Source organism: Vespula pensylvanica, chromosome 4 (assembly GCF_014466175.1).
Source record: "Vespula pensylvanica isolate Volc-1 chromosome 4, ASM1446617v1, whole genome shotgun sequence".
NCBI classification, from domain to species: Eukaryota; Metazoa; Arthropoda; class Insecta; order Hymenoptera; family Vespidae; genus Vespula; species Vespula pensylvanica.
Window position 1 is genome coordinate 3,806,931 of NC_057688.1, and position 21,288 is coordinate 3,828,218.

The 21,288-nt window shown below is 33.5% G+C and overlaps 1 protein-coding gene and 1 long non-coding RNA gene across 2 annotated transcripts in view; one reads left to right on the forward strand and one right to left on the reverse strand.

The window, feature by feature from the left end:
* Positions 1–589: 589 nt before the first annotated feature.
* Positions 590–1,749, forward strand: LOC122628619. Its single transcript, XR_006327081.1, has 3 exons — positions 590–730; positions 996–1,155; positions 1,282–1,749. It is a non-coding gene; the product is annotated as an uncharacterized LOC122628619 (long non-coding RNA).
* Positions 1,750–17,895: 16,146 nt separating this feature from the next.
* Positions 17,896–21,288, reverse strand: part of LOC122628378 — a 53,931-nt gene continuing 50,538 nt past the window's right edge. Inside the window, exon 3 of the transcript XR_006327024.1 lies at positions 17,896–18,287. The gene's annotated coding sequence lies outside the window, so the exon portion shown is untranslated. The remainder of the gene's footprint in view (positions 18,288–21,288) is intronic.

The window sequence follows — 21,288 nt, forward strand, 5'->3', positions numbered from 1 at the left end:
CGTTATATTTTCTTTCGTTGGTAAATTACAAGAATTTAAATTTACTTGAATATTTACTTGGAACTTTTCAAACAGTGAAATATTAAAATATATAATATATATAAGTTTACTTCTCACGCACACCATATTATAACTACGATTGTAATTATCTCTTCGGTAATAACAATAATAATAATTAATTAATTCAATAACGTAATTTCCATAAACTTGCAATCATAGGAAAAAGATTCAAAGGTACTTCACCGAGTTGTGTTTTTCCACTGAGAATTATAAATTTACTCATGCGAAGTGGTATGCAAAGTCATCGAAAAAGCCACAGCTGAAAATAAAGGAATTTACTCTGTGTGTACTTTTAATGGTAACTCCCGTTGCCTACGCCGCCGTTTATTATCGACTACTACTATTGCTGCTACATAAACATTTGTACTGCAAATAGAGAAATGACGCAATTCTATATTTTTTATTACAAAAATAGTCTAGGTCATCGTGCATCAACATTGACTTGAGAGCTCCGTATTATAGATAAGGAGGCATGTTCTTTCCCGATTACGTTACTCCCTCTCTATTCCTGTCTTAATCTCTCAATTTTACTCTTTCTTTCTCCCACGCTCACATACATAGATATACATTGTACATCAATTTATAAATAAATACGTGCGGCGATATATAAAACCTCCAAGACCATCCTTGTCTGTTTTACTGTACAATTCCGATTTCGTAGTAGACACAAGTGAGTATATTCTTTTCATTAGTAATTTTTTTCAAACGAATATATTATTAGAAAAAAAAATACAACAATTTTTGTAATAATAATAATAACAATCATTGTCATTTTATTATCGTTGAAAAGATCAGTTTAATTTCTACAGTACTCTAGTAGTAGGTAAACTGTTATATAGTTTAAACTTGTTATGTAGATGTTATACTATCTATCAAGTTAAAAGTTATTTTATTTTTAACTTTACAAACTTACGATCTTCATCTTCCTTTTATAGATCACTAGCCAAGATGAAACTAACAAACTTTCTTGTGATCTTGATGTTAGTAATATTGGCAGTTTGTGCACATGCTGCTCCAAAGAAGCGCGGATTCCCTCAGTTCCCTGGCTACGGAACATTCAATCCCAAGGGCAAGCTGCCTGTACCATTTCCAAAAGTGAGTCGATCAATGAATTCTATTTTAATCGAAGAAACAAAAGAAAAATGCTAATCTTTATCAAGAGTATTATCTGATACTTATTATTATTTTTGAAATTTATTCTTCATTTTGTCATTGTTACAGTTCTAACATCTGAGACACGAAGGGATAATTTATTACTAAAATAATTTGCGATTGATAACAACAATTTGTCTTTAAAAAATAAATAGTATAATATAACGAGAAGCTGTTAAATAATACTGACTTATGTAGTTTATTCACATGTCCCTTTATAATATCTCAGCAAATAGAATGGAAAGCGTAAATTCTTTATTTAAAATGGTATTCGTACTTATTTTAAATCACGTAATAAAGTACCTCTGAAATCCTTTTCACTGTCGCATCCATGACATTTCAATTTTCTAGTATCATAGTGATATGTTTTTAAATTCCTGCAATACGATAAAATTCTCGAAGATATTTAACCACGTAAGGCGATCAAGACTCGAAGAAATGTCTAAAGAATTTAATTCAAGAGGCATTTCCCTTTTCGCGTAAACGAAACCTATTTCAATTAAATCTTTACTCAAATGGAAAACTATGATTGCAAGAGGAAGTAAAAAAATCATCGTAGGTGCTTCCTATAAGATGTAAGCCATGTTAATGGAAAACGACTTTTCCTCTTAAAGTCTCTTATCGATAATGTAACTTTTACCGTAGCTGTTCTGTTCAAAGATAACGAACAATGGATAGTAAATAAAATCGATAGAGAAAAAGAAAAAAAAAATCGAGAAAGTAATTTCTAGGAACCCCTGATATTATGTTTTCCTTTTTCTTTCACTTCAGCGTAATACTTTGAATTATCTTGCAAAAGGGAATGATAAATCGAAGTTCCATTTTCGCGGTATATTTTTACTTAAACTATATATATACATTACGCATTTACATATATATACATGTACTAACCAATATGCGGTTGCGCCCAACATTTCGTGCAGCCTTCGCAAAATAATGTTCCCAAAATTGCATAACCGCTGGCCTTTTCCTCGTAACGAATACATACATGTTCGATACATTACTCATAATTACTCGAATCGTCAATGGTAATAAAATTTATTGTTGAATGGAATTTTTTATTACAAAAAAATTGATGATTCACAAATACGATGGTAATCCTTTTAAAAAAAAAAAGAAATAAAAAGTATAGATAGATATATTCAATTTATGAGTATAAAAATCAATTTTTATTTTTGCAAAAATGATACGATCTATAAAAATTCATATGTATAAGCAAAGATATCGAGTTGCCAGTGACCAATGTAAGAACAAGAATTTTGCTGGTATGTGGAATACAACGCAGAACCAATTCGAAGTCGTTTACTCGGCGATACGGAAAAGCTGGATAGCATCTGGCGAGAGGGTAAAGATATTTTCTCAATGCCGGTTCCCTGCTTCCAGGAAAGTCACTTCTGGATTTTCAGTTTTTTGGCACAACTTAGAGAAAAAGGAATTCATAATCTTTCGCGAACCAAGCAACAAATTGATCCAGAGAAACGTGTTCGTGAAGCATAGGAAACATGAAATAGAATAAATCGACCGGAATTATCGTTTCATCCTCGAACACAACGCATTGTGAAAAATAATTTGCTTTTTCGAGAGTGCAACGCTAGAAGCACACTTTGCTATTACTGATACTCATCGTTCGCTCCAATAGTTTGTTAAAAAATATTTTGATGGAAAACATATCCTGGTTTTAATAAAAGAAGGTATTAATAAAACTTTATAGTTTTATTGTGATCATTAATGCGATACTTTTCTCTGCAACTAAATAATATTTCCAATATTACATTTTTATAATATATAAAAAAATATAGATATGATATTTTTCTTTAATAGAAATATACAAATATTCGTTTTCTTTTTTTTTAATTATATTCTTAGCTCTTGTTTGTACTTATATTTTATATATTTAAATATTTATCTAATTTTCAAATCATCGGAATCAGTGTGTGAAAAGAACATGAATATTTAGAGACAGGGCGATGGAGTGTACGAAACTCGTGATTGGCCATCCCAACCGTTCTCGTGAAGATATTTTATAGCACGCTTGGGTAGTAATGAAGCTGTTTACATGCGTTTAAGAAAGCATCTCATCGAGGGGCAGATAATTAGAGCACCCTCGCTTACGTTCGCGATAGGCATTATTAGAGGTACCTAAATGCAACTTTGTTTGCCTCGTTCGAACAATGGATCGTATTCGTTATTTTCCTTATTATCAGTTAAAATGTGCATATGCTGAGTTAATTAACGCTTTCTAAATGAAAAGAAAATTTATTTAACTATAACCTCGCGATATTAAAAAATTCATGAGCTTTCTCCCGATACGATAATCTAAAATAACTTATAATTAATGCCTATCTAATTTAACTTTACCTAATGTTACTTTATACGTTTCATTAATTTTACGTGTCAATAAAAATTTTCGTTTCATATATGATCACTTCACTTTATAAAAAAATAAATAAAACAAATCCATGCATCGCCATGCTTACAGCTATATGAATATGTATCAGAATTAAATCGTTAATTTTATACTAACATAGATATTTTATTTTTTCAAAAAATAAATAATACAGAAAAAAAATTTTACTTTAGTTTATAATCTCTGGTTCATAAATCTGTTCAATCTGTGAATTTATGTAAAATGTAGAGAAGTAGTAGACGATTGGATCGCGTAAGCTCGTGCGACCGTGCAAGCTCGAAATGTATAGAATTGGATACATCTGTTTGGAACACGTCGTGGAAATGGGCGGTGATTGCATTGAACTGTTAAACGATATGTTCCTCTGATAAACGTTTTTTAGTCCAGTTAATGTGTCGTTAACCGAAAGACTACAAATCGAGCACTGTTAAAGTAACTGACGTGCGATTAATTAAAGTAAACATTCTATGTGAGTTTTCGAAATTGAGATTTATTTTATATCAGACTAATATTTAAAGTACAATTTCGAACACGACACTGATCGATAGTAGTTAAAATTGTTATTTTATTATACGCAAGCAACAAAAGATTTATTCAAGTTTAGAATGCATTCCAACGGGTTCTTTAATTAATAATTTTTATATTGAAAAGGCTATTCCTATAAATTATGAGGATTTAATCTCCCAATTAATAATATACAAAATTATCTTAGTAATAATAGTAACAACAGTTTTTGCGACATGTCAAAAATGATCAATATATTTTCTTGTTTTAATCATCTTGCTTTTTAAGCATACGAGGACTTCTTAATACCTGGATCTACCCCATGGACCCTTAGGTATTTTCGGAATAAACGGTCCAGTTCCTGGGAAAGTAGGAAAAGTAGGCTGTCCCGGTCTCGGATTCGCCACTGGTGCTCTATACGACATGACGGACATTATTGCCATTAAAACAGTTATGATCAGAAGAGCCAACTTCATTTTGGTTTTTAAGTCACTTATCTTATAGAGTAGATTGTTCCAATAATCAAACTGTAAAATATAACATAGTATTGTTATTGTAAAATATCATAACAAATCATCGCAATTCTTTAATTTTTCATTACTTTGTGACAACCTGAGTTTACAAACGAATTTTAATTACACGCATAACATCATTATAACGAACTAATCGTATTAATTAAACATGCACGATATTGTTAGTAGCTGCGTATATTACACTCCTTTTACGCATATTAGCGTTATCGAAGCACGATAATTTAAATTGTATACTGTTAAATTTCATTTACACGCAAATTATTGTTTGCATACCGTGCGAATTCTCTGTAACACATAAAACCGTATTCCCTACAATCCTACACTATTATTAATACGTAAATCACGAAAGATGAAAGAACTAAAGAAATTGTTCTCTTTTACGCACAATATAATAAAATAAAAAAAAGAATTATTTTGTGATAAAGATAATAATTAATTGCTCTTACCTAGGCACTCTGTTGAGAGTCAAAGAATTATGTCTCTAGATACGACGTCTCGCTTATATACAACACGAGTTTATCAGTGTGTAGGTTACAAAGAATGAGAGATAGAAGAAGAGAGGGAGATAAAAGAGATGAAGAGAAAGAGAAAAATAAAAGAGGGAAGAAGCGAAAGAGAAGATATATATATATATATATATATGTATGTATATGAGTACAGAAGCATTGTATGCGAAAGATCGAACCAGCGAGGCACGGGAAAAAACCGCATCTTATCAATACTACTACAACGTTGGCTGTTGACATTTTACGCATAAATTACAGAGATTTGTTTACGTTATAGGAAAGCATGCATACGAACACGTTAAGAAAATAAGTCTGTGGATACTCGTACATTATTTCATTCCTATTCATGTAAATGTGTGTATTTATGCGTTTATGTGCTGGGAAGAACATAGTGGAAACCCGATGATTGCATGAAACCGTGAAACGATGGATTTCCCCCTCCGATAAAATATCTTTTTTTGTTATCAGAATAAAAGATTGTAAATCGAGAAAGAACATGAAAGAGCACGAAAGAGAAAGAGAGAAAGAGAGAATGAGAGAGAAAGAGAGAATAGTATTACGTATTGCATCATCGATCGAAATCGAAATGCAGTCGGGATCGCGAGATTAATTGCTGAATTTTTATGACCCTCGCCTATCTCATATTTGCGTCACCGTGAATAGCTTTTCAAAATCGTCGTACCAAATACTATAATAAGATATTTACAAAAATATTCTCATTATTTTATTGAAATGTATAATCAAAAAGAGGAAAACTATTAACTTGAAATTTTATCGGATATCAGGGATAAACCAAAAAGCATAATTTAAATAAGTATTTTGAAACAATGATAGGTGGAGTTCTCGATTATTTCTATTGATTTCAGAAATGAAAAATTCAATTAAGAAAATAACTCATTCGTGAATTTCTCTTGTACATTTAACTTTAAAAGAAAGCGTGACGAAATATTACACGTTGAAATGTTAGATGAGGTCAGTGTTCGCGACTATTTACCAAACGCAATACTGTTACGTATATAGGTATTTTTTCATTTTTGTTCAACTAGCGTGAGAAAGTATTAATACAAAACGAATGTCACGAAATTCAATGAAACTTTAACCAGGCGAAATATGAATTCAACGAGGTGATAACAAAATGACCAACGCCGGTTTTTAAACGATACATTCTTCCGCTTTTCTCGCTAGAATAATTGGCGCAAAAATTGCTGCTGCCTCGAAACTGCAATAATAGGAAACTGTTGTTAGCAATTTTTTATGTTTCAACAAAGGCCTCTTTTCGAACAATTGAGATTATGTACATTTAGTGAAATACTTAAATAATCTGTGATAAACATAATTAAATATACCTAATGTGTGTGTATATATGTATTACTTACATGTGCACACATTTAGCTTCTAATTGAACTTAAAATGAATTTTCAACAATTTTATTTGTCTTTTTAAGCAATTGATAAAACAAATCTCTCCGTCTCTCTCTCTCTCTCTCTCTCTCTCTCTCTCTCTCTCTCTCTCTCTCTCTCTCTCTCTCTATTTCTTTCACATTTTTTCTGTTTTACAAAAAAGAACGAAAAAGAGAGCTCTTGGCGTTTACCACGATCGAACTCAAACCCAACATCAAAATAAAACCACGACGGATTTTACCTCCATCACGTTAACGTTCTTCCTCCATCTTCCATCCTCGAGACCATTTATTTTGATCGTAACCAATGTCGTTGCGCAGTTCTCAAAGTAACGCGAACTATTTCCGCCGGAATGCTAAGCTTCTCTCTTCTTTCCCTTTATCTCTCTTACTCTTACTCAGTCTCTTTACATTGGGTGCAAATCATTACACTTTCAAATGCAAAATTTACAACCGTGAAGACTGAGCGATGTTTTACGTTCTCCGACATATTGCAAACCTGTATGCATTTGGATACGTCGTTTTATCTATTTAGTTGCCGCGATGTAGAAAACAGGAAGCTACGGTATATTTGAGATATACGTAAGACTCGATGTTTTTCTTAACAATCTCCGGAAAAAGCTACATTTAAACTTGACGATATTTCTAAAACAAAGGAAAAGAATTTAAAAAAAATTAAAATAAAAATATTTAAAATATCAAATTTCTCGTGAACGACATTTTCGAATTAACGGTAAAAAACACCTTGAAAAAATGTTCTCATTACTTTAGAATCAGTGTGGTTCATCAGTGCAGAAGTTTTTTTCTATTATCATTTATTCATATTTCGCACGAAGGCCATGAAAAATATCGTAATCATACATCAATGTAGTTAAATTTCATCGACATTTATCGATTATCAATAAATTGACATCATATAACATAATTATAAGAGTAAATGGTCAAAAATGGTCGCATATTATTTTCGAAATAATTATGATTATTTATTATTATTCTTGTTGTTGTTGTTGTTATTCTTATTTTTATTATTATTATTTTTATTATTATTATTATTATCATTATTATTATTATTAGTATTTTTATTTTTATTATTATTTTTATTATCATTATCAAGAATTTAAAGTCGGTCGACATAACGTTCTTCCCGAACAAAAATATTTTTTTGAAATAAGCTCTCGTCTGAACTTAGTAGTTCTTCCCCTATCGGAAAGAAGAAAGACACGATTGTACACATACACGCATGTATGCATATATACACATCGTAGACTTATAGACTTGATCATAGTGTTCGATTCAAAGGACTTCTCCTTCTTTCGATTCTCCTCTCCTCTCGCATTACGAATTCCGAGGCAGCACGAGAACGGCAGTACGTTCCGCAACTTGCGGATAATCCCGTCTCCATACACCCATACGTATGTACATACTGGTATACATGGACACAGCTTAAATCGCGAATTAACTACCACAGCGATTTTATAAAGCAGAGCTCGGCTCCACTTTCCGCAAGTTTCCGAAGCGCGCACCTGTCCCGAGGGGTAGTCGCTTGCTGCAGGCAGGGTGGTATGGCGTTCCCATTATCGGGAAAACACAGTTTCATGGGAGAACGTTCTCATGGAGAGATAAGAATCGACTCTTAGCTATCGCAAAAAGAAAATCTAACGTGAAGTGCGCAGGGCAGAGAAAAAGTGAAAGAAACCAATTCTATCGAAAAACAGGAACACTCATCATAACAGCAAAATAAATAATAATATCACTGATAATAACGTTGATAGTATATGTAAAATATTAATAGGAAACTAAAATAGTAAAAATTATAATTGTAATAGTATGAAATAATACAACTTTCCAACACTAAGTATAGTAAAATAAAATAAAATCTGTACGTATATAGACATAAAGATGTATAAAGAAGAAAATTAGAAGATCAGATAAGTCACGGAGTGAAAGAGAAAAAGAGAGCGGATAGCAAGGACCGACGAATACTTCTGGAAATGGAAGGAATGGAAAGGGTTGGAAAGGGTTGAAAAGGGTGGAAATAGCGACTCCCTCGAGAGCTTGCTCGGCTCCCGCACGTTACACAACGTAGCTATCCGGCTACGTCTCCACCTACGGCGCGATCTATCGCACCATTGACCGCTACTCTATTATCAGGATAGTAATGCCGTAACCCCCCGGCACACCTCGCGCCCTACATTCGCTACTCAACCTTCTCTCCTATGCTCGAAACACCTCTTTGTTATCAGGACCTCGACTGTGTCCTATATATTCTCCCTAAGCTTCGTCTCTGAGATTCCTTCAAGGATGCTTCACTGATCTTTATAATTTTGCATGATATATCGTATTGACGTTTCAACGAATACAATGAAACGAGTCGTAAGAGAAAAGTTCTTTTGTTGCATAAATTCTGTCGTAAAGCGAATAAACTATTATCATTTCGATATCGACGTTCATAACCAGTTTTGCTATTTTTCCTTGTTTCCTTATTGAATTCCGATTCTCGGAGGGAGAATCGAAACTCGAAATGCCACTCTGGAAGCATTCTTTTTGCAAACACATCAGAGCCCCGAGATTGAAAGGTATTTTCGGGTTCGGATGCAAGGAAGCAAGGAAAAGGGTCGTGTGCGAGCGTTCGTGCAGAGATAGATCGTTCTCGTGAATGGACTATTATCTTTGGATTGCTCTTTGTCACGAGCCACGCATCCAATGTTCCCTTTATGATGCGACTTTCGATCCATCGAAGGGTGCGGATCGCGAGAAAAATTCATAACTTATGAATTGATACTGGACGGACGATATTATCTATTATATCAAAGAATCGAGATCGTCGAACGAGCAGATAATAGAAATAGAATATCTTTCGATTAAGTTCGATATGTTGTTCCATTCACTTACGTGTGTGCATATATATATATATATATACATACATATATATATATATATATATATATATATATATATATAAACGCGAACTTTAAATCGTTTGCACACGTATGTACATATATAGGTCGATGAGACTTTTAAAAGACCTTTGAAGTACTTTTTTAAAATGCTTTCAGCTGGCAAAAATATCGGACAAGCTACGAATGAAGTTTTAATTAAACGATATTCAGAATATAATCTCGATAAAATACCTTCGTGAGACAAAACGAACGGCTAGTGATCAAAAGAATATACAGACAAAATATAATGCGATTTTCTCTTATAAAGAAACTTTCGAATGATTAGATATACTTATTTTAACCGTTTTAATAATTCAGTTAAACAATAATCGAAAATAAAATTTTCAGTAATTCTTTTGCGGTTTTTCATTTTACCTTCATTTAATTATAGCGCAAACTAACTATTAACTCTAATAATGTAGTCTGTAAATTTAATTAATTTCTTAGAAATCGACAGTATAATTTCATATACATCATCAACGGTTTTCGATCGAATCGTTCCCGATATTCACGCTCCCTTTTGTCTCTTTATCGGAAAATCCGAACCTCTAGGCGTCGAAAGATTTAAAGATTAACCTCTGACTAAAGGAAAGAGAGAGAGAGAAAGAGAGAAAGAGGGTTGTTGTTGGCCGATAACTTCGACTCCGCTTTTTTTTTTTCAATATTTTACACGAATCGAAGATAGAGAGCCGCTGCTAAAACCCCGAGAAAACGTACCAGGCGTAGACATTAAATCAATAAACACGATACGGATTAAAACACGTTTACGTGAATCCTCCGCTCCAGAAACTGTTTTTCCGTTATTACATACATACATATATACGTAATCTATGATTTATAACTATCATTTCCTATACATTCTTTTTGGACTTCTTACCTCTTTCTAAATTTTTCCGATATTGAGCAAATTTATCGACGACAAGAAAAAAGAATGGAAATATGGGCTGTTAGAAAAAATAAAACTTACAATTAGTGATAATAGACAAATTAAAAATTCCTGAAAAGAAAAAGATATCTTCGTGTGAAGAACATATTGGTATTTTCCAAACAAACGATATATAAATATACGACAATGTTTTAATTGTATTCACGAACAGGCACGTAGCCACTGAAACTCAATAAATATTTGATACCACATTTTTCTTTTTTTTTTTATTTAAATGTATATAAATATATATGTAAACATAGATATATATACTTTTTATTAACAATTCAACTATCACTATTGTCGTCTCGACGTCTCCATGCAAACGATTGGGAGGCACAAACAAAAGATCCAATAAAAAATCAGAAATACTGATAAAAAGAGAGAGAGAGAGAAAGAGCGAAGCAAGTGAAACGAGAATGAACGGGGTGGATGCACAATGGAGAAAAGAACGATGAAAAATAAAATAGATAAATAAAGATAGAGATATGCGAGGGATAGAGAATAACGCATATGCATTTGAACGACGAAAGAGAAAGAGAAAAAGAAAGAGAGTGAGCAAGAGAGAGAGAGAGAGAGAGAGAGAGAGAGAGAGAGAGAGAGAAAGAGAAGAAAAAGGAGGAAGAAGTAGGGTGTAAAAATTTGTATGACCAGTACAAGAAAAGCCTACCTACTTTAAAAATGGAATTTAAAATATATTGAATACGATGCATTTTATCCATAGGGGATTCAGAAAGACGTCCAGAAACCATTTAATTTCTCGAATTCGCACGAATTCCTACCTTTAATAAAGATTTCATGTACGTAAGCGGATAGAATAAAAATAAATGTTCGTTGAATATTATGAAGACACTCGGTAATAGTCTTATAAAACTAAAGAATGCTAAAGAAGAAGAGAGTGTAAGAGAAAGAAAGATATTCAGAGAGGAAAGAGACAAGGTAAAAGGTTGAGTCGTTCACAGAAAATGGTTGAGAGCCTGTGACCGCCTGGATGCTCAAATTAATTACAGGCTCGCTTCTGATTCTATGACAAAGTAGACTGCGCAGGGACTGTAATTAAATTAGATGTGGTTACTGCATCCTTTATAAAGCTCATAGAAAGACAGAAAAAGGAAGAGAAAGAAGCTTTTGCTAACAAGGACCGAACTCAATGCCCAAAACAGTGCAGCTCGCAATCTGTCTAATTACTATTGTTGAACGGAGTATCATTCGACTATCGATCGCTTTCCCCTATTGTCAGATAGCGACAAACTTTGTTTATTCTTACTGGGTCGCAAACTATTGTCCCCGATGTAGTATCCGCAGACCAGGTCATTTCTCGCTCATTTCTCGTTTCAATGGATCAGATCTTTGCTGCGCGGCTGGCCGTGCTCGTCCCTCGATAATTTGGTGCTTTTATAATTGGCAAGCGAGCTCATCAAAGAGATGAGCTTAATTCCGAGATTATGTCCTTCAAAATTGTCATTGTTCATACGTTTACATTATTACATATATTACAAATCTGTTTTCCAACAAACCGATGAAATATTCGACATAATACAAGCTTGAATAAATCGCGTTGACCCTAATCACACCAATCCTCGGATTAGCCAATTCTCGTTATGTTCGGAATAAATTTCATTCTAAACATCCAATTAGTAACGACGATAAGGTTCGATATGAAATAAACTAAACTATCCAGCTGTCTGTCCTTTGACGAACGCTGTAGAAAATCACCAATTCCATAACTATTCCATAATGTTTAGTAAATTTATTAACGCTAACATCGTACGAATATATTCTCGTAACTTTGTAGGTACCTCTGCGAGAAATTTTATTTGCAAGAAACTTTATTTGGGGAAGTAAAATAATGGAAGGAAAAAGATCTCTTGTATAATCGAAGTTAACGATAATTCGTAATTACAGTTAGACCGGAGATTTTTTAAATTCTTGAAAATAGCACACTGGATGAATTTACTTCGTAACGAGCTGTCATTTATCTGAACTTTCGCGGAAGTGAGACTCGATATCCAGTTCGATGTGGTTATGGTGATGACTCTTTCAACATGCATGCAAGTTTTTTTTAATTTTTTTCTTTTACTTTTTTTTGTATTACTCACAAGCAACGGGGCTAATGACTTTCCTATAAAAGCTAACGGCTGACGTACTTTGCTATCTACCGGACTGCTTTGCTACCGTCAACCGGTATATATCTATATATACAAAGGTAGACCAATAAAATAACGGGAAGATAATTAGCAACTTTGTAGGATTAACTTTTGAGCAAAAATTTTCATCACTTTTTTCATACACATATTTTTAAGAGAAAAAAAACTTCGCAGAAAACGCGAATTTGTGAGGAACTTAGATAAATTTCTCTATGGTACTTATCAAAGCGATCAAAACATAAACGCCTCTAAAATATACTTAGGTATATCGAAAACCTATCAAGTATCGAAGAAGGCCAGACTTTCATCGAATGAATCGACGTATCTACTGTTCCCAATCTTTCTCTTAAAAAATTCTTTTCTCTTTCTAGAGTAACACCCTACAGAACTATTCGCATATGAACTTAAATAATCAAGAATTTCCTTTTGCAAGAAATATTATGAAAAACTCGAATTCCATGATAAAAGAAAATTTATCACGACCATTTGCGGAATCATTTTTACAACGTTTTGAGAAAGTCAGTTAGCGAAATGGTTAACGTGCTTGTGCGATATGGTTCTTCGAGCGAAGTGCGACTCCCAAAGGTGAAAATTTCGATGCCGTGCAGCCTGCTAACACGCGTCTTATCCTAAATCCCGCTGACACGGCCCCTCTTTCGCGATAGAGTCGAACTGTCGGACGTCTTCCAAAGCAAGCAAGCAAGCAAGCAAGGAAGGAAGGAAGGAAGGAAGGAACAGGTACAGTGTATTCCCAACTGAACTACTTGAGCGGCAGGGAGGCCATGCAACGAACGCGAACGAGCTCACGCGCACGCTTCTATCAGTCGAGATTTGCTGAGCTACGTGATCGGCCTGTCGATAGTTCCTCTTCTGAGAAACGTCGAAACATATTCCTACCTATCACGTTCCACGCAAGCCGCCGCACTTCGTTTTCCCTTTCCTAGTCGAGCAATAGTCGAGTTAAATGCATATCGAACGTTTACTCGATCGAGTTCTTTGATGCTTCTTCCTATATACTCTCTTCAGAATTTTTTTCTAAATCGCATCTCGTAGATGGATCATTTCCCTTACTCGTTGATTTTAATCTCATTCTGATCGACTGTTTTATCATCTTGTCCTGCCAGTTTATTATCCCAACACCAAGAGTCTCTACTTTTCTACTAGCTCTACTTCTTAAAGCAATAAAAAGATTATTATTACCATTTTTATTATCATTACGAGGCTTTCTACTTACCTAAGTAAAGAATTATATAAAAAGTTCTATCTCGTAAGAAAAAAAGTCATAATACCGACGGAAGTTTAATAAACCTATACACGTACATTAAAGCATCGCGCAACGCATTACGATCGGGATGGTCTTTAAATTTATATCGATATAAAGTTACGACCGAACCGAACATCGATCCGAAACCGACGTATTTTTTCCTCTCTCTCTCTCTCTCTCTCTCTCTCTCTCTCTCTCTCTCTCTCTCTCTCTCTCTCTCTCTCTTATCTTTTTTCTCTCACTCACTCTCCTACGAAGATCCCAATTGATTTTCCTTGAAAACGCGCGGGTAAGACATTACTCAGGCGGCTATGTAGGTACATAGGTACGCGAGATACAGCTGTGGCAAGCGTCGACGATTTATAGCGGGACAAATACAGATGGGAAACTTCTTGAAGCGTAAGACGTCGGAAAAATGCTTCCGGCTTTCGACAGGCTTTCCTTTCGAACTCCTTCGCATGTAAAGTAATAATGGGAAATCGAGCGAGAAAACGTCCGTTCGGTTTCTCACGCATGTCATAGGTATCGTTTCTTGAGACACGAACTGCGACCAAATATCGCGAAAATATTCTTGCAAATATTCGTAGAGATACCACTACAAAGAAAATACTCTACGTTTATACCGATCTTCCATCCTCTTTTTCCACGGATTTTATTCACAAACGCACTTGACTGAGTTCTGAAGAATAAGAACGACGATAGTAATACTTTCATAAGATTTTTACAAACCTTGAAAATTAGATACAAGTACGTCTATCTATCAATCATGTTCTACTTCATTCCTCTATCGTTAATTGTCGTTTATTTACAAAATGGATTCAAAGTTTCAAGATTAAAGTATCGAGATAAGCTTAGAAACAATTTAAATATCGCTTGAGAAATTTGCTGCTTGAGACTGGTAACAACGATCCCCTTAATATTCTTACAGACTTCTATACGAAAGGAAATTAATACTAATATAAATCACTTGCTTTCATAAAAAGCCAAATAGGATTCAAATCAAGAGGATCTAAGAAAAAATAATTCGACGATTCTTTCGCGCAATCCAATGGAACACATTAAGGATGTTGAGATAATAACTCGACAAGAAGCAAAGACCTGCTTAAGATATATCTATATTAAAATAATTATCATTAATATCCTTTTTCCTTTCATCTAAGTATTTTTATGTGATCAATAATTTTTTAATTTTATTATATGTAGGATTGATGTTTTTTTCCCTCCACTAAAAAGTACAAAAAATGTAATACGCGTATTTAACTTCGCGTTAAATGATATTATATGTTATCGTGTATCCAGATAACCACTATTATTTATACATGCGATTTATATTGTTATGTAATATATTATTCATAGTATCAACACATCCAAGGCTTCCTTTCGTTTATTTACGAATTCCAATTTTGACTATTTTATATATATTCGATAAATTTAATGTAATTACAAAACGGAATGAAGCAAAATTTACAATAATATAAGCAAATAAAATATAAATCTTATGTTAGATTAAACATGTACATTATATTTTTTACGTAAAAATAAAATACATTTTTCATAATTTCATATGGGCTATAGAAATAAAATTACAGAAATAAAAAATCTACGTAACAATATGTGATACACAAATAAGAGAATTTAAATTCCTTTATGTTATTATTCCTAAAATAGATTTGTATTTGTTCTTTTTTAACAAAAACTTGGCATCGAATATAAGTTAACAAATAAATATGATTTTAATGTTTGAATACCAACAAAAGGTAGTTCTCTACATGACCATAAATAGGTTATAGACCTTATGCTAAGTAAAAAGGGATATTTTTTTATTTCAAAAGACTATTATATTAAAAATATTAATTGAAACTTATATAAAAAATCTATAGTCTTACTTTTAATTGTTATATAATAATATCTGTCATTACCAAGATGTTTGATGAATCCTACCTTACCGATAAACTACTAGAAATGAAACGTAGCGCAATCTAAACGCAACTCAAAAGAAAAAACTGAAAAAATTAAAGAATATAGCAATCGAATATAAATGGAACTCTATTTTATCGACAGTAGCGAAATATCTTGCTATAGAAACAATTATTAAAAAAGCATTTATTATTTTACTCCCGCACAGAAACTAAAACCGATATGCTTGGAAGATATTACAGTAAATCAGGAACAAAAATAAAGAAATTAAAATTTTTCGATACGTTTCTCAAAGAAAATAGATACGTTTCCCATTTTATCATGTGATCTAATTTAATGATTTATTAAAACATTAAAGTATCTACAATCAAAATGTAAAAATTTTAGAAAACGCGGATATATAGAGCCATTCACCCGGTAGTACTTGCGTTATATAATCTAGATATAAATTTCGATATATCGCAAGTATTACCGACCCAAATCTCACCGCGTGGAGGTTGCTGCATCTAGAGACCCATGGGCTAACGGTGACTACTTTTTATATTACTGCTACTACTACTACTACTATTATTAAAAAATCAATGTAACAGGGTGATCATCGCTCCACGAGAATTCAAGACTCAAATGCAGCCCTGAACGTAACCGCATATTATTCAGGAATTGATTTATGCATAGTTCAATTGTTGCAATATCGCAAGCTTGATACAATTTAAATTTGTAAGAAAAAATGAAAATGAAAAATTTTCGATAATCTATATTTCCTGATCTAAATAAATATTCATTCTTTATTCTAAAATTCTAAAAACTCCATCATCCCTTATTCTAAAATGTGGAAAAAAATTAATATATCTAACAAGCAACTCTAACGCAATCCTAAAAAGAAAAGTCGAGAAAACATAAAGAGAGTAACGAGAATCAGTATATTAATTGCTGAAAATTCTGAGCTAAAAATTGATTAACGTATTCTAAAACCTACGGGAATGATTCTATAAGTCTCTTCGTCTTTTATCAATGATTCTATTCGACTTTTCTCTTTTAAAAACAATGACTCTACTCGACATTTTTCGTTTAAAAAGAATGACTCAATTGAGACTTTTCTTTTATCAACAAAACCAATTATTCTTTATTTAAAAATATAATGAAAAATCATTGGACACTTCTTCTTACAAGCGATTACTCCAATTCTTAGAAAAGAAATACAATTTTGCTTGTAATCCAGAGCTTCTTTATTAGAACTCGTGAATATCGAGTTTACTATTTCGCGAGAGAAAATTATTTAAAAGTGCATTAAGATATTCAGAATTTCAAATAATTACAATTAATATGTTTGAACAAGAATACTCTATCCTAATCTAATAATTAATTAAAAAAATAAAATATTCACGAATAAATCTCCGAAGAAATTTATTTGTGGTCACTCAATGTTCTTCTACTATGCTATTAATTACAATTAATCATTCGTAACGATTCGGATCTTTCGTCCTCGACATAATTGAGTGATTGGAGGGACTTAGAAATTCACTTACTACTTAAGAAATTCTGTGATAATTTCAAAACACTCGTTTGCGATTTAGGTCGAAATTGAGGATGGATGATTCGTAGCTGGTTGAAAATGAGGTAGATCGAGATCAAAGTTAGAAGAGATCCTCTTCAGTGATGCACTGACTCTAATTCGCGGTAGTTATTTATTAACGAACGGTCACTGAATTTACTTCGCGAAAATTTACTTGTTTTTTATATATACAATCTGTGCAACTGTTAAAAAAGGAAAAACTTTGCGAACAAACACTGACTCTAATGACTACATTGCACGCAGTCGATGCAAAAAAATTTGTAATTTAAATCGCGAAACGCGAACGAACAAACACTGTTTCTATTGCGCGATACTTTTATTTTAGCAATACGAACTCTCGATTTTTGAAACAGAAAAGTACAAATAAAATAATCGATATCACTGCTATAATAAGAAACTGTATAAATTATTCAAAAAATGTGTGATATAGAAATATATTTACTTTAAATCTTCGTTGAAACTTGGAGAATAAACACCCTGTGAGAACATAGATGTTCACTTACCGAAATACAAAGGAAGACTGATCCAGTAACTGTCAAAGTCAGTTAAAGGTCAAATTTTGTTGCCGCCACACGTAGTCGAGGAGGAGCAGTGTAAAATAAGTGGTATGAATAGTATATACAAGAAATATATTGGATTATACTTGTTTTAATTCTTTGTTAATACTTAAAGGAAAGATATTCCGAGTGATCTTCGATGTTCACTCGTCGGAATACAGATTAAGACTGATCCAGTAACTATTACAGTCCACTAAAGATCAAATTTTGTTGCCATCACACGTAGTCGAGGACGGACAATACAAAATTTAAGCCTAAAATAAAATAATTTGTATAAATAGTACAAGAAATATATTATATTGGATTGTACTTGCTTTAATTCTTTGTTGATATTTAAAGAAAAGACATTCCGAGGGACCTTCGATGTTCACTCGTCGGAATACAGATTAAGACTGATCCAGTAACTGTTAAAATCAACGGAAGGTCAAATTTTGTTGTCGTCACGCGTAGTCGAGGACGAACAATACAAAATAAATGGTATGAATAGTATATACAAGAAATATATTGGATTATACTTGTTTTAATTCTTTGTTGATACTTACAGGAAAGAAATTCCGAGTAACCTTTGATATTTACTCGTCGAAATACAGATTAACATTGATCCTTATTTCTTTATTTTTACCATAGAATCATTTTCGAAAAACTTATTAATCAGTGATACTCAAACTCGGCCAAAAGTCTATTTTCATAAATATGCGAAGCAAAAATTCGGGTTTCAAAATCTAACTTCATTAAAATATTCAATTAAAATTATTTTATATCTAACGCGTTTTTCATACTACGTGATATTTAAGCGAATATACTATCGTTTAAATATTAGTTTATCTTCAAAATGAGATTTTGTTCATCAAAATAGGTCATGAATTACGCCTATATTCATCGTTTGCGTAAACCATTATAAAACTCAAAGTGATGTACAGCCTTAAGCGTCTGCTCATTCTTGATTACACGCTCATTAATATAACATTAAAGAACGGACATTAAAATCCAGGATAGCCACACTCTAACATTTTACATATTTACAAGGCTCTTATTATCTCGTAGTATCGTCGCTAATTTCTGTTATTACACGTAGATCAATAAAAATAATTGGCGTATTAGCATGATCAACGGTTAATTTATATTCATAATGCATCGTATGGGTGACGCTCACACGAACCTCTCGACGGGTGGTGCCGCGCTTTCGTCGACTCATTTCAAGCCGTTTCTACGCTCGTGAAAAAGGATACAGTCTGTTTCCTCTTCCTAGCACCCTATTTCAACTCAACGAGATATACGAGCGGAATTACGATCCGCTTCGGTGTTCTAGCGAGTTAGATCGGTTTCACTATATTTTTTCCTTTCATGTTCAAGGGACGGAGAAAGAGAGAGAGAGAGAGAGAGAGAGAGAGAGAGAGAGAGAGAGAGAGAGAGAGAGAGAGAAAGAGAGAGAGGAAGAAAGAGAGAACATAAAGAGAGTACAGTGACAAAGGACGAAGCAATACGATTGCTTACCGCGATGTTCACCGGAACAAGATGAAATCGGGACGCGCAAAATTGCTGGTTTACGCTCTCAAAATGATGTACGTCCAACGTATAGACTACATGTCTCTATGTCTATCTCTCTCTTTCTACACATACCTATATATTATGTCGGTACACACATATATGTGTGTATGTAAGTACAGCAAGGTACGTAGCTCGTGCTCTTATTGAATTTAATGATAGTGCGTGGAGGTGAGCGCGCTCGCCCGTTCGCTGCTCGGTCGCACTTACGAGCCGTGTCACATAAATTACGGAGGACATCCGTGCCATTTACAAAGCCGAGCCTTGATGAGTCAAATCGCCTGATTACCATATGTTTACCCTGCGCGGAGAGTTTCATAGCTCTCAGTGCCGATCCTTCTCTCTCTCTCTCTCTCTCTCTCTCTCTCTCTCTCTCTCTCTCTCTCTCTCTCTCTCTCTTGCTCGTTCGTTCTTGCCAGCTGAGCGCGCGTGCAAGCTCTAAACGTAGCGACGCGTCGGGATAAATTATACGGTCATAATTCATCCCACGTAGGTCGGCCATCCGACGAGCGATCGTTCAAGAACTTTCGCCGAGACTTGTCGGAATCATGATAAAAGTCCGGCTCGATTAATTACGAGAAATGTCGGAAAAAGAGATAGAAAGAGAGAAAGAAAGAAAGAAAGAGAGAGAGAGAGAGAGAGAGAGAGAGAGAAAGTGAAAGAAAGTAAATACTTCTCCTTAATTTCTAAAAAAAAATCTTAACGTAATGTGTTAATGGAAATTGATCAAAAGTAATCTGGTATGTGGAATTCGATGATTTTGTACTCAATCGGATAATACTGAATAATTTTGGGTAAAAGAAATGGAAAAAATATAAATGTTAATTGACTATTCTTGGATTATTGAATGGATATTAGTGAAGAAGTTGATTCAATTCTTATCATTCATGTTTTAAAATGATCGAGATAGAAAAAAAAAAATCATAAGATAAAAATCAAAATGATTATTTTCCTTTCAGGTTGAACAACTCGTCGTTGGTTTCTTTGTTCATCAAAATCATGCAGAGATCCAAACATCAAAAAGAAAAATATTTAAATTCGCTACAAATCCAAAATATCATCGCAACAAAATAAATATCAGCAAGGAATGAACAAGATTTTTCCATCTTCGAGGCATTAACAACGATAAACGAACGGACTGGAACTAAACGGAAAATTTAATTTTTTACTTGTCCTCTTCATTTCTCGTTTACTTCGACCGATCTGAATAATTTATGAAATCAGTGCGAGCGACGAAAGGGTGAGAAAAGAAGAAAGAGAACAAGATGAAGGTACAAGGGGATGTTATGAGCACGCTTCGGAAGTTAAAACCGCGACCGCGACTAAGCCCGCCGGGCTTCACCTTTTATAATTAGGTAACGAAACGAATTGAAGCCGACGTCCATATCAAGTGTGTAACTCAAAACCTGACTAACGAGCTTTCCTTTCGTTCCCTATACCCACGTATATCTATAAGTCTCTTTCTCTCTCCATCTTCTTTCTTCGTGTTCGTATGTTTTAATACATGTGGATGAAAATGTGAACGTGTATATGTGTATAAGTACGTATACACATATAGGAGCATCTAATAAATCTTCCTCCGGTATCTTCGTCATTATCGGCCACGTTCTCTAGGTGAATGGAACCACGTGAGCTCTTTCGCACACATTCATTACCGTTCAGTGATTTATGTATTTTCATACTAAGCTCGTTCAAATCGCACAGGATAACGATTTGTATAATCTGACTCGTCTTACATTGTAACATCGGCAATAAAAATACCATACTATCTTTTTCTCCCATTCTTTTTCTCTTCCTATATATTTAATTAGCAAGGAAATAAAGAACCCGTTTCGAAAGTATCTACGAAAATAAATAAAA